The sequence below is a fragment of the Castor canadensis genome, chromosome 10 (genome assembly GCF_047511655.1).
Source record: "Castor canadensis chromosome 10, mCasCan1.hap1v2, whole genome shotgun sequence".
Taxonomy (NCBI): domain Eukaryota; kingdom Metazoa; phylum Chordata; class Mammalia; order Rodentia; family Castoridae; genus Castor; species Castor canadensis.
Window position 1 is genome coordinate 25,961,963 of NC_133395.1, and position 12,277 is coordinate 25,974,239.

Sequence of the window (12,277 nt, forward strand, 5' to 3'; positions counted from 1 at the left end):
TATAAGCAATGAGTATTGAGATCTGTGTCTCATACAGGAAAGCTCTAATTAACCATTTGAGTCTTCCAATTAAAACACTTCCTCTTTACCTCATGTTGTTGTTTGTGATGATCTCTTTAAATTTTTCTGTATTTTCTGTCAGAATAAAATTTTCTGCTGGAGCTCTAGGCTATCTATATGTCTTTAAAAGCTCTAGAATCTTTTTTTTAATGAGTCAAACTATGTCTCCTGCCTACTGGCACTTACATCTGTCCTATGGTCTTCTTTAACATCATGATTGCTCCTTTGTGGTATTTATACACAGTGGAATTTTATGCAGCCACAAAGAAGAATGAAATTTTGTCATTTACAGGAAAATAGATGGAACTGAAGAACATCATCTTAAGCAATGTTAGTCAGGCTCAGAAGGCCAAAAATCACATGTTCTCCCTCATCTGTTAATTACAGAGCTAAAACAAATGCAGAAATATTATTGGACACAGATCACACTAAGGGGAGACTGTGCATGGGAGGAATAGGGAAAGGGAAGGAAATAAAAAACCTGGATGTGGTTGATGTGCTCACTGTAGAAGAGTGATTGTAGTAATCTTAAACTGGCTGAGGACACTATAGGAAGGAGACTAGGAAGTTAGCAAAGAGGTCTGGTAGAGATGAACCAATTTGGGTTATAATACACTTATACTTGGAAACAGCACAAGGAATCTCCCTTTATAACTATCTTTATGTCAAGCAAAAAAAACTTATCAACATTTAATGTTTTCTCTTGAATAAAATAAGAGAACAAGAGGGCACAATAGGTTCTGCCTTAGGGAGAGCTGGCCCAAATAAAAGACAATAAAATAAAATTTAAAAAACATAATTCTAACTATGAATCTATTTTATTCATCAAGAAGTGAACTATCAATTGCAGACATATACTCATTTATATCTATAGAGCAAGGATCGACTATAAAACTTGTACAAAATACATATTTAATAAATATATTTGAGTGAAAAATAGCCATCTAAAAGGAGGCAACTTTTAAAGTATATCCAAATGTACTATAAGACTCTGCTATATAGGAGTATACAAAGGATATTCATAAATGCCTTATTTTTAATCTGTAAGAAATTTTTTAAAACCTAAACAGTAACAACAACTCTATATTTCAAAACAGATAGCAAACATGCCCTCCATCAGTACATTTGTGCCTTGAATCTCAACTTTTCCTTTACTATCTGACCATCATCAAAAAAAATTAAATGCACCACCCTGCTTGCAGTTACAGCTACTCCAGTGATTCCTATAGGAAGATCAAGGTTCAAGGCCAGCCTGGAAAACAGCTAGATCATATCTCAAAAAAAAAAATCTAGGTGCAGTGGGACAATACCTATAGTCTCAGATACTCTGGAGGTGGAGGTGGGAAGGTTGAGTCTGAAGCAAAATTTGTGACCCTATTTCAACAACAAAATGAAATCAAAAGCACTAGATCCATGACGCAACTGGTAGAAGTATGAAGCTGTGAGTTAAATCCTATATATTGCCAAAACAAACAAAAAATGGAACTATGCCTTTCCAAGAAAAATCTTCTGATCCCTTTTTCACTCAACTCCAAAAAGAAAGCTTTCTAATTAATATCTTTTATTTATTACTTTATGCTCACATTTCTAAATAACATATTTAAATAGCCTTTTCAATCAATTTTAGACATCAATATTACCTTACCTTTCTGGGCTACGTCTCAATGTCATACCTTTTTCATTCCAATACTGCATCAATCTTTTTGCTAAACCACCATTCTGTGATGACCATACTTTCAGTGTAAACACTCCTGGCCCAATAGGTTTCTATCTTTTTATTTTCTATCTGTCTTTTAAAATTATTTTGCTCTTCTATGACTTAATTTTTGCTTTCCGATAAATTTCTGAATTTATGTAATGAATACATAAGTGTCTTAACTATTACAATTGTATTGGTACCACTAATCCACACAGATATGTGGCAGGAAATTTACTTTTATTGCTTGAATTACATGGAGCACTTTTTACTAAAATACAGAGATTTCCATCCTAAATTGGCTTTGATAATATTAAAGTTTATCAACCTTTGTAAGAGAAAATGTGAAAGCCTGATCATGATTGGGGTTGTTTATTAAATTGATAGAATGATTCATTATGTTTATGAAAATGGATGACATTCATTGATATTTCTGTCAAGTTTTCTTATTCCCAATTTCCTAGAGAACTCACATATGAGTTCAAAAGAGACCAGGCTGAGAGATTCGGAGATAACTACTTTGTTCAAAATCATTCATTTCATCCTAGCCAAACATTTCTAGTTTTGATTATGTTATTTTGTATTTCTGTTACAGTAAGAGATCTACTTGTCTTATTGAAATACCTTTCTGATCATCCTGCAGGTTCTTCATAAAAATTTACCTGAATCCTTGATGAACACTATTACTACACAACTACTAATAAACACACGAGGAACTATAGACACCTTGAATTGTGAACATCTTTGAGAAGCACTTCTGTTTCTTTTCTCATGGACAAAAATTATGATATATTTGATAAATACATATTTAATGTTTAATTTTAAAAAACTAGGGAGCTTAAACATTTGTTTAATTATTTTCAGCTACACTTCATCCTCCAAATACCTGCCACAATATTCTGTGCACATTGATCATCAATTTCATTGCTAAAAAAAATCTTCTCAATCTTCCCTTTTCTTAATAAATCTACTAATGCCCCTCTCAAAATCTTCCTCATCTATGAAAGCCTGGTCATAATATCTCTTCTTAAAGATCATTCCCACTTTCTTGGAAAGTCTGTAGAACTATCTATGTGCATTACATTACAATGGTATATATATTTTTTGTGATATTCATTTGATTCCTCTTCTTCCTTTCAAAATAGTTGTAAATTTCTTGAGGAAAGGCACCACATTTATAAATCTCTATCTTCCCCATAGAATAGAACACTGTATCGGGCATGTATTTAATTCTTAATATTTGTTGAATGAATGCATTTTAAGAATGAAAAAGACAAGCAATATGTAATAACCATATAAACTTTAAGGAAACTATTGACTTTTTAAAAATATTAAAGGTCATGTTTTCTTCTATTGGCTATTTTTATAATTTAGCAATGCTTACTGACACCATAGAGCTAATGTAGTTTTTGAAAAAGAAGACTATCATGAAGTTCACGTAGGAGTCAGTTTAAATGTCCCTGACACCACAGTACATTGAATGTGAAGTCATTTTCTGGGCCTGTTTTAATTTAATGTGAGATAGCTATAGTTTTGGCAACACTTCTTGCCAGTAGAAATCATTGACAGGCTACATGCAATGTCCCTTGTGTGTTATAAATGTTCAGAAGTATGTAGTAATTGTACCAGAGACAGATGCAATAATTTGCCTTTGTTCTTATGCTGTGCAAATTTATTGTATTTTATTCACTTTTTTACTTAATGAATCCGATGTATTTGACTTTTTTCTAAGTCTTTCTAAGTTGAAAACCTGGAATGGTTCATATATCTCAATGTAAGTAAACACTCTTTCCCCATTCCATTCGCTTTCCCCTTCTTTGTTACTCTGCTCTGCTTCTTTCCCTGGCTATCTCCCTTTTCATACCAGTGCATCCAAAATGTTTGCAAAATCTGTGTAAGTAAACTAAAAACAATTCCCAGAAACTGCTGGGAGTCACCATAGAAATTCTGGGCATTTACAATGAGTCACTGACAGTTGTGGGAGAGAGAAAGTTCAGCATATAACATGCATTGTAATGTCACAGGCTAATCACAAACATACAAACATATGAGCATAACTTTCTCCCTACATATAAATTCTTTTCAAGAGGAGTGCGTGTGTATGCAAGAAAGTGTGTGTTTCACCTAGGTGAAAATTTAAAAGGCCGTTAATGTAACATTGGAGTTGTAAAACTTTTCCACAGAACTTCAGTCTCACACTTATGTAACAGTGTACTGAGAAAGCAAACATGTAATTTCTAAATAGCAAGAACATTCTGAAATAAAATGTTTCCCTTAACAATATGGTATGCTGTATTGTAACTCAACAAATTGTTGTACATTCAAGGTTATAAAATTTCCTCCCATTGAAATTTGTCCATGTCTTTGCCCTGACATCTGCTAGTTCAATAAAAGATGAAAGACCTTCTTTGGTATTGGGCATTGAACAGTGATGATAATCCCTTTGCTTTGGCTTCAGAGCACTTTGCAGTTTAAGATAATAAAGACACTCTTTCACATTTTATTGCCAGTGTTGTCAGAGCCTGAATGTTTCAAAAGTTGGTGTTATGTATGCATATATATACTGATGCAGATAAATTAAATATGAAATTTATCATGCTTAAAAGTCTGTCTTCTGAATGTAGTTTATGATATTACTGAATACATTTACTTTTGCTTCCTTATCCTCATATTTTGCCATAATAGATGAATGGGATGACTGAAAGATTATTGGGGAGAGAACATTTCTAAATTATGTGACTTGATTAACAAAGCATGACTCTTTTGATGACACATGAATATTAATGATAATCTTATTAGAAAGGATGTAAGATTAGAAAATCTTACAGATTTTCTAGTAACAGGTGACACTCATCTAGTATTCTTTTAGTAAATGTTTATAAATGTCTAAAGCTACCATAGAAAGTAAATTTTGCAAAATAATCTTACACAATAGTTTTACAAAAAACACTGAAAAACTTCAAATTGTAAAACAACCAATAATGAAACTGAAGATACTTTTTAAAATTGACTTCTTTTATAACAATAGAAAGTCCTTCCCACTTAAAAGCTTTAAAATCTATATTATCATAATTATAATACCTGACACCTTGAAATGATAAAAGCATTTGATCCTAAGTACTCCAATATTTTTTTCTCAATTCCACTGTCATAACTTGCATCTGCCCCGTATATACTGTTGTACCTCATACTGCACTAGGTGTTTAATGTGAATTTTTTCCTCTTAAATCTCCTATTACTAACTTAATTCCAATGAGAAATGAAGGCTTACCTAATTCAATTGCATAGAATTAGAAACAGGACACAATGAGATTCAATCAAGAAGCTCTTGGATTCCTTGATGAAGCTTAAAATTTTATCTACTGCATCATATTTGTATATTTACTCAACAATAAGCAAATGTCACACACATAGTAATTGCTAAGGAAATTCTATTCAGTGTTTGAACTGAACAAAATAGTGAAAATGACAGTAAGCAGCTTAATGTAGGAAGCAATAGGTAACACAGAACAGAGGAAAAAAGATGCTTTGTGGATAATTTTTAAGCAAGATGCCCTAAACATTCTACAATATGAGATTAATTTTGGCATCAAAAAATCTTCTAAAAACAAAATAATTTCTTTATCTCAAGGCTTAAAAAAACAAAGTTGTATGTACTAGATACTATCACTTATTGATAGATTATATAACATTTATGATAAATCGGGACAGTTAATGAGTGATGAGGGAGGGGAAGAGTTGCTAATTACACAGATTAGGGCAAGAGAGATGCCACTGTGAGGAACTGAATCAAATAAATGGTGTTCATATACCTCCTCCCCAATTCCTTCTATAAATGTTCAAGTATTTATGTGGCAGTACTTCATATCATAAAGTTCCTTTAATTCATCCTTATCTTTATTTGATTATATGTATAATATTGATGTGTTTATAAAAATACAAAAATAATTCTATTTAAAATATTATAGCAAAAACAAAACAATGTTGACAATATTTTCAATTGTTAATTAAGAAATTGCAAAAGTTTTTAAATATAATCTAGACTAAAGCCTTAATTTTCATAAAAAATCATATGAGAAAGGTGTATAATTCATTATTTACATGGTTAATTAAATATCATTTGTATTTAGTTAGCACTTTTTAGTTTGGAGAAAGGTTTACTACCTTTAGAACTATGGTTCTATCTCTTCTCCCACCCACAATTTCATGCAGAAATATATTAGAGTTATTTTCTAATCAACTAGAAAAAAATTTTCCCTGACTGTCCTATTACTGAAGTTATTAAGAATACTTGCCATCTCTTAATTCCAACATCCAATATAGATACTTTTCCTCAACATTCTTAACCTCTCAATATCATCTGGACAAAATCATTTTTTCAGTTCTTAAAAGACTGCTGCTTTTTCTTCCCAAACTGGTAATTTCTCTTTGTCACAATTTCTCTTGCCAACTTCTCTTCTTTTAACTATTCTTCATGTAATTCAGAAACATTTCTACTATGCATTCTTTTTTACTAAAAATTAATATTATTCCAAGACTTAATGTTTACCGTCAGTACATGAACAATTTCAAAATGTTTTTCTTCAAACTGCCATTATTCTAAGAGATCCAGGTATTGATGTCCAAGCACAGTCCAATCATGAGAAAGAGAAAGAGAGGTGGAGACAGAGAGGATTTATTTCTAATTGTTGGTTTTTCTTTGTATCTCTCTACCAGTTGTCTTTCATGTATTTTTGTCAGTGTATTTTTTAGTCTCACATATTTATGAAAACAGTATACATATTTTTTGATTGATTCACAGTGCTATCATATAAAGTACCATGTTTTGGCTTTTGTAATATTTCTGTTTCATGTATATTTTGTCTCATATTAGCGCAGAAACTTCAGCTCATTTTTATTACTGATTGTATCATATAGCTAGATGTTTCTATCCTTTATTTTAAAGAAATTTTTATCTTTGAAAAATAGGTATGTTTTTGAAGAAACCAAATAGTTAGATGATAAGTTTTTTATTCTATTCTTCACCACTTCCTTTTATTTAACAGGATATTTGAATTTCTTCTTTACTTTTATAGGATTATACACTGGCCATAAAATTATTGCTTGACAGTGCTTTTTTTAATTTTATCATTTTTAATTTATCACCCAATTTTTTCCCTGATGAGATATCTGTTGTTAGTCATGTGACTTATTCTTCCTGTATATGGTGTTGCTTCTTTTGTAGTATTTTTAATAATCTTTCTTTGTCTCTCTAAACAGTTTTTTAGCTAAATTAACATTATTTTCTTAGAAACTCATCCTTATCTTTTGATTTCTATTAGGTTCTCAAAACATATTATTTTGAAAGAATTGAAGACCTAATCCAGATAATAAATGAAAATCTAGTTGCAAGTAATATTTGGAACAGGTTATGAAATTGGGGGCTTATTCCTCACTGTATCTTCTAGGATTATAAAATGGATGAAGACATTTCCTTTTTTGCTGATGCCTGATGTGTACATGAACATTGTCGGTGACATTAGTTTGTATTTTCAATGCACAAGTGAACACGGAAATCAGAATTTATTCTAGAAAGAATATTACTATATACTATTTGAATGCTTATGAGATATCAAGAGTCCAAAGAACTGGGGATCAATTGAGAATACTTTATAAAGTCAGCTTATAATTTCAAAGATACTAGACAGCACAGAGTAAACTTAATAGCAATAATTAGCACCCTTAAATTGTAGTGAGAATAGAAAATAAAGATTTTCTCATTGCTCCTAAGTATCTACCTGTTGAACTATTGCTTTGATACATTTCATCTTTGCTTAAGAATTCAATTTCACAGAAATTCTTCAGTCTTCAACATTGCTACATGTGCAGATGAGGGAAAAAGACATTGCTAACACATCTGTCGCTTAAAGTTTCTCTTAGAAATGCCACTTTTTAGGTCTACCAAAAGGTAAGCCACAGGGGAAATCCTACTTCAATCCAAATTCAAGTAGACAAACATGTATGATCCTACAATAAAGAGGAGGATATAATCATGTGGGAAAGTTGGGCACAGGAAAGGATTCTCTTCTCCATGAAAGAGCAAGTCAGTATAGGCAATAATATCTACCACAATATTGGTCCAGTGTAATGTCAAATCTGCAAAGCCACACCAGAATTGATCTTGCTATTTTTCCAAGTACATAAAAAAAGTAAACCTTAGTGGAATTTTTTTAGGAGGAAAACATGTGAAAGGTCTGCAAATGCAAGTCCATTACTAATAATGCCTTGTAACTGAGCTGTAAAGTGCGTATCTACACAGTGACTATACTGTGCATAAAAACAATTTATTACAGAGATTTCTTCTCAGTTCATTACATAGTTGTACAAAACTGATTTGGAACTTCAAAAAGCATGTGTAAGATTTGTAGAAATGACACCTTGGATATAAAAGTAAAATAAAACATTACTTTGACTTCTGACATCTCCGAAATGGAAACACATCAATCACCCATTGCCACCAGAAAAAGATGTTTAGTGCTGAGAAAGTCTGTGTGAAAATATTGCTGAGAAGCAATGTCATGTTTGTTTCTTTTTTTTCACTTCAAAAAATATTTTCTAGAATTAACACTTAAGAGAGGCTTTCATCATATCTTTTAAGATCCATACTACATTCCTCAGAGTACAGGTTTTACTGAATTCAGATGAAAAAGAAACAGAAGAGAACACTCTCTGAACAATAACTTAGGATGCTTTATCTACAAAAGACAATTTTTTGTACAAGTCTTTTCCAAAGATTTTTTCTTTCACATTATTGAGGAAACAGACAGATCAGCAAAAATTGTAGAGTCTCCTATTGTGTAAGGTGATTTGAAGGACACAATTGAAATATAATATGAGGGTTCCTCCCCTGAGACAGACTACCATCAAGATGGTTACTGAGGCAAAATTAAACAAGTAAGAAAACAACATTTTAAAAATGATAGCGAAAAATTTCTGGGTAAAGATCTCTTTCAATTCTAATCTTAAAAGTTTTTTTCTACATATGGAGAAAAAAATAGGACAGTACAACTTCAAGTACCTATGAGATATAGTTTCATACCAGGAAACATTAAAACATGTAGCAATACTAACTTGTGAGAGTGGTTCATCTATTACTAGTGATATTGATAATTGGTAAAATACATTGAAAACAATGTGGGATTTTCTACTGTGTTGAAGATTTTCATGTCCTCAGATTCAGTAATTGTTTGAATACTTTTCCCAAGTAATATTAGAATTTATGAAGAAGTAGCATATACAGATGTTAAGAATGTCATTGCTCCTGAAAGCAAAAAGCTGGAAATATCCCAAATATTTATTAAAGTAAAATAGATAAATATGTAGTGACATATTTGTATGATACCATAGTCATGAAAGTAAGTAAACTGCGGTTTCTACTAATAAGGATAGACCTCAGAAATAAAATAATGTATGAAGTAAAAAAGTTATCTAGAAAGATATACTATACTTTTCCAATCATTTAACAAGCCAAAGATAACTTATAATTATAGAAGTTAGAAGGTACTTACAATGAGGAAAAACAGAGCTACTACAATAACACAATATTTTTTGCTTTCATGTATATGCACACAGACACATACACACCTATACTTACATTAAAACCAGCAATAAAATTAATGTGTACATATTACACACTTGTGTGTTCATTTTAATACTTGTTTTAATGTATTTCTGTTATCTATAAAATCTTTGCATATATTATCTTAAATTAATATTACACTATTTAAACAGTTTAATATGAAGGAAATTTATGTAGTTCCTAAAAGACTAGAGGAGAATTCCTTTATAATGCACAACAGAAAGGGAAAATTGATACATACTAGTATGCTACATTTAAGAAAAAGAAGAGTGAAATTTTGTCATTTGCTGGTATGTGGGTGGAAGTGGAGAACATCATGTTTTGTAAAACTAGCCAGGTTCAGAAAGTCAAAAGCCTCAGATTTTCTCTCATATGTGAAATGTAGAGTTAATAGAAGTACAAACAATATTAAGAAAAACAGGTCATACTAAGGGGAGATCACATGAGAGGAAGAGGGTAAAAGCAGGCAGTTAAGAAAGTGAATGTGGCTTCCTATTCATGAATGAATATAGAACCTTTAAACCGCTGAAATCACCATAAGAAGTGGACTAAAGTAGAAGGGAGAAATACAGAGGGGATGAACCTATTAAGGTTATAACACATATATACATGAAAATGTCACAAGGAAATACACTTGCACAACTATCTTAAACAAACAAATTGTTTTTAAGAAAATGGAGAACAGGAACACAAAACATGTCCTATCTGGACTCTTGATACAGGTGAGAGGGCACAGTATTAAGGAAAGGAATTGGGGGGAAAGGATGAAGGAGAAAGATGGAGGGGTTATATTCAACTGTGATATGTTATAAGAACTTTTATTAATGTCATATTGTACCATCAGTACAACAATTAAAAAAATTAATGCTCCCCAGAAAACACCATAAAAGAATTTATACATCATCAGGAACAAGGTACTTATAAAAGTACAATTGAAAAAGGGTCAGTATAGAGTACATTAAAAAAAAAAAACACTAAAAAGCTATTTTTAAAAAAGGCAAACAACTACAATTTACAAACATATACAGTAACTTCACAAGATACACTTGTAGCCAATAAATTATATGCTCTTTTAAAAGGGTACATTTATAAAAAGCAACTAAGAAAATTTAAATTAAAAATAATTGAAACAATATGTACCATACAAGTGTTAATCTTCTAAAGCAAGAAAAAAGGAAGCATAGGAAGAATTCAGTTTTCAACAGAATATATAAAGCAAAACTAAGGAACAAAGTCAAAATCATTAAGTGTGTTTGCTCAATCCTGTATTCAAAATGGTTAGAAATTCTGAGTAAGCTATGCTATGCTTTTTTAGGAAGTAGTGAATTTAACAAGTAATAATGTAAAATTTTAGGGTGAGTATAGAAAAAAATAGTGTAATATATATTTATTCTAGAAACATAAATTGAATATTCTTATCTCAAAGAAATAATAAAGGTCTGAAGAGTTATGATTACACTAAATTGAAGTATTTTTTTTTTCCTGGTAGCAGATAAATTTATTTCTCATAGGTTAGGAGCCTGGGAATTCAAGATGGAGGCACCAGCAAGCTGCAGTGTCTGGTAAGGACTCTCTTCCTTCCAGTTGTGTGTTCACCTGCCTGAAAGGGCTAGCTCTCGCTCTGCAGTCTCTTTTTAAATTTTTTATTGATTTATTATTCATATGTGCATACAAGGCTTGTGTCATTTCTCCCCACTGCCCCCACCCCCTCCCTTACCACCCACTCCACCCCCTCCCTCTCCCCCCAACCCCCTCAATGCCTGACAGAAACTATTTTGCCCTTATCTCTAATTTTGTTGAAGAGAGAGTATAAGCCATAATAGGAAGGAACAAGGGTTTTTGCTGGTTGAGATAAGGATAGCTATACAAGGAGCTGACTCACATTAATTTCCTGTGTGTGTGTGTTACCTTCTAGGTTAATTCTTTTTGATCTAACTTTTTCTCTAGTTCCTGGTCCCCTTTTCCTATTGGTCTTAATTGCTTTTACGGTATCTGCTTTAGTTTCTCTGCATTGAGGGCAACAAATGCTAGCTAATTTTTTAGGTGTCTTACCTATCCTCACACCTCCCTTGTGTGTTCTCACTTTTATCACATGCTCAAAGTCCAATACCCTTGTTGTGTTTGCCCTTAATCTAATGTCCACATATGAGGGAGAATATACGATTTTTGGTCTTTTGGGCCAGGCTAACCTCACTCAGAATGATGTTCTCCAATTCGATCCATTTGCCAATGAATGATAACATTTCATTCTTCTTCATGGCTGCATAAAATTCCATTGTGTATAAATACCATATTTTCTTAATCCATTCATCAGTGGTGGGGCATCTTGGCTGTTTCCATAACTTGGTTATTGTGAGTAGTGCCACAATAAACATGGATGTGCAGGTGCCTCTGGAGTAACAGTCTTTTGGGTATATCCCCAAGAGTGGTATTGCTGGATCAAATGGTAGATCAATGTTTATCTTTTTAAGTAGCCTCCAAATTTTTTTCCAGAGTGGTTGTACTAGTTTACATTCCCACCAGCAGTGTAAAAGGGTTCCTTTTCCCCACATCCTTGCCAACAGCTGTTGGTGTTGGTGTTGGTGTTTCTAATGATGGCTATTCTAACAGTGGTGAGGTGGAATCTTAGTGTGGTTTTAATTTGCATTTCCTTTATTGCTAGGGATGGTGAGCATTTCTTCATGTGTTTTTTGGCCATTTGAATTTCTTCTTTTGAGAAAGTTCTGTTTCGTTCACTTGCCCATTTCTTTATTGGTTCATTAGTTTTCGGAGAATTTAGTTTTTTAAGTTCCCTATATATTCTGTTATCAGTTTTTTGTCTGATGTGTAGCTGGCAAATATTTTCTCCCACTCTGTGGGTGTTCTCTTCAGTTTATACACCATTTCTTTTGATGAACAAAAGC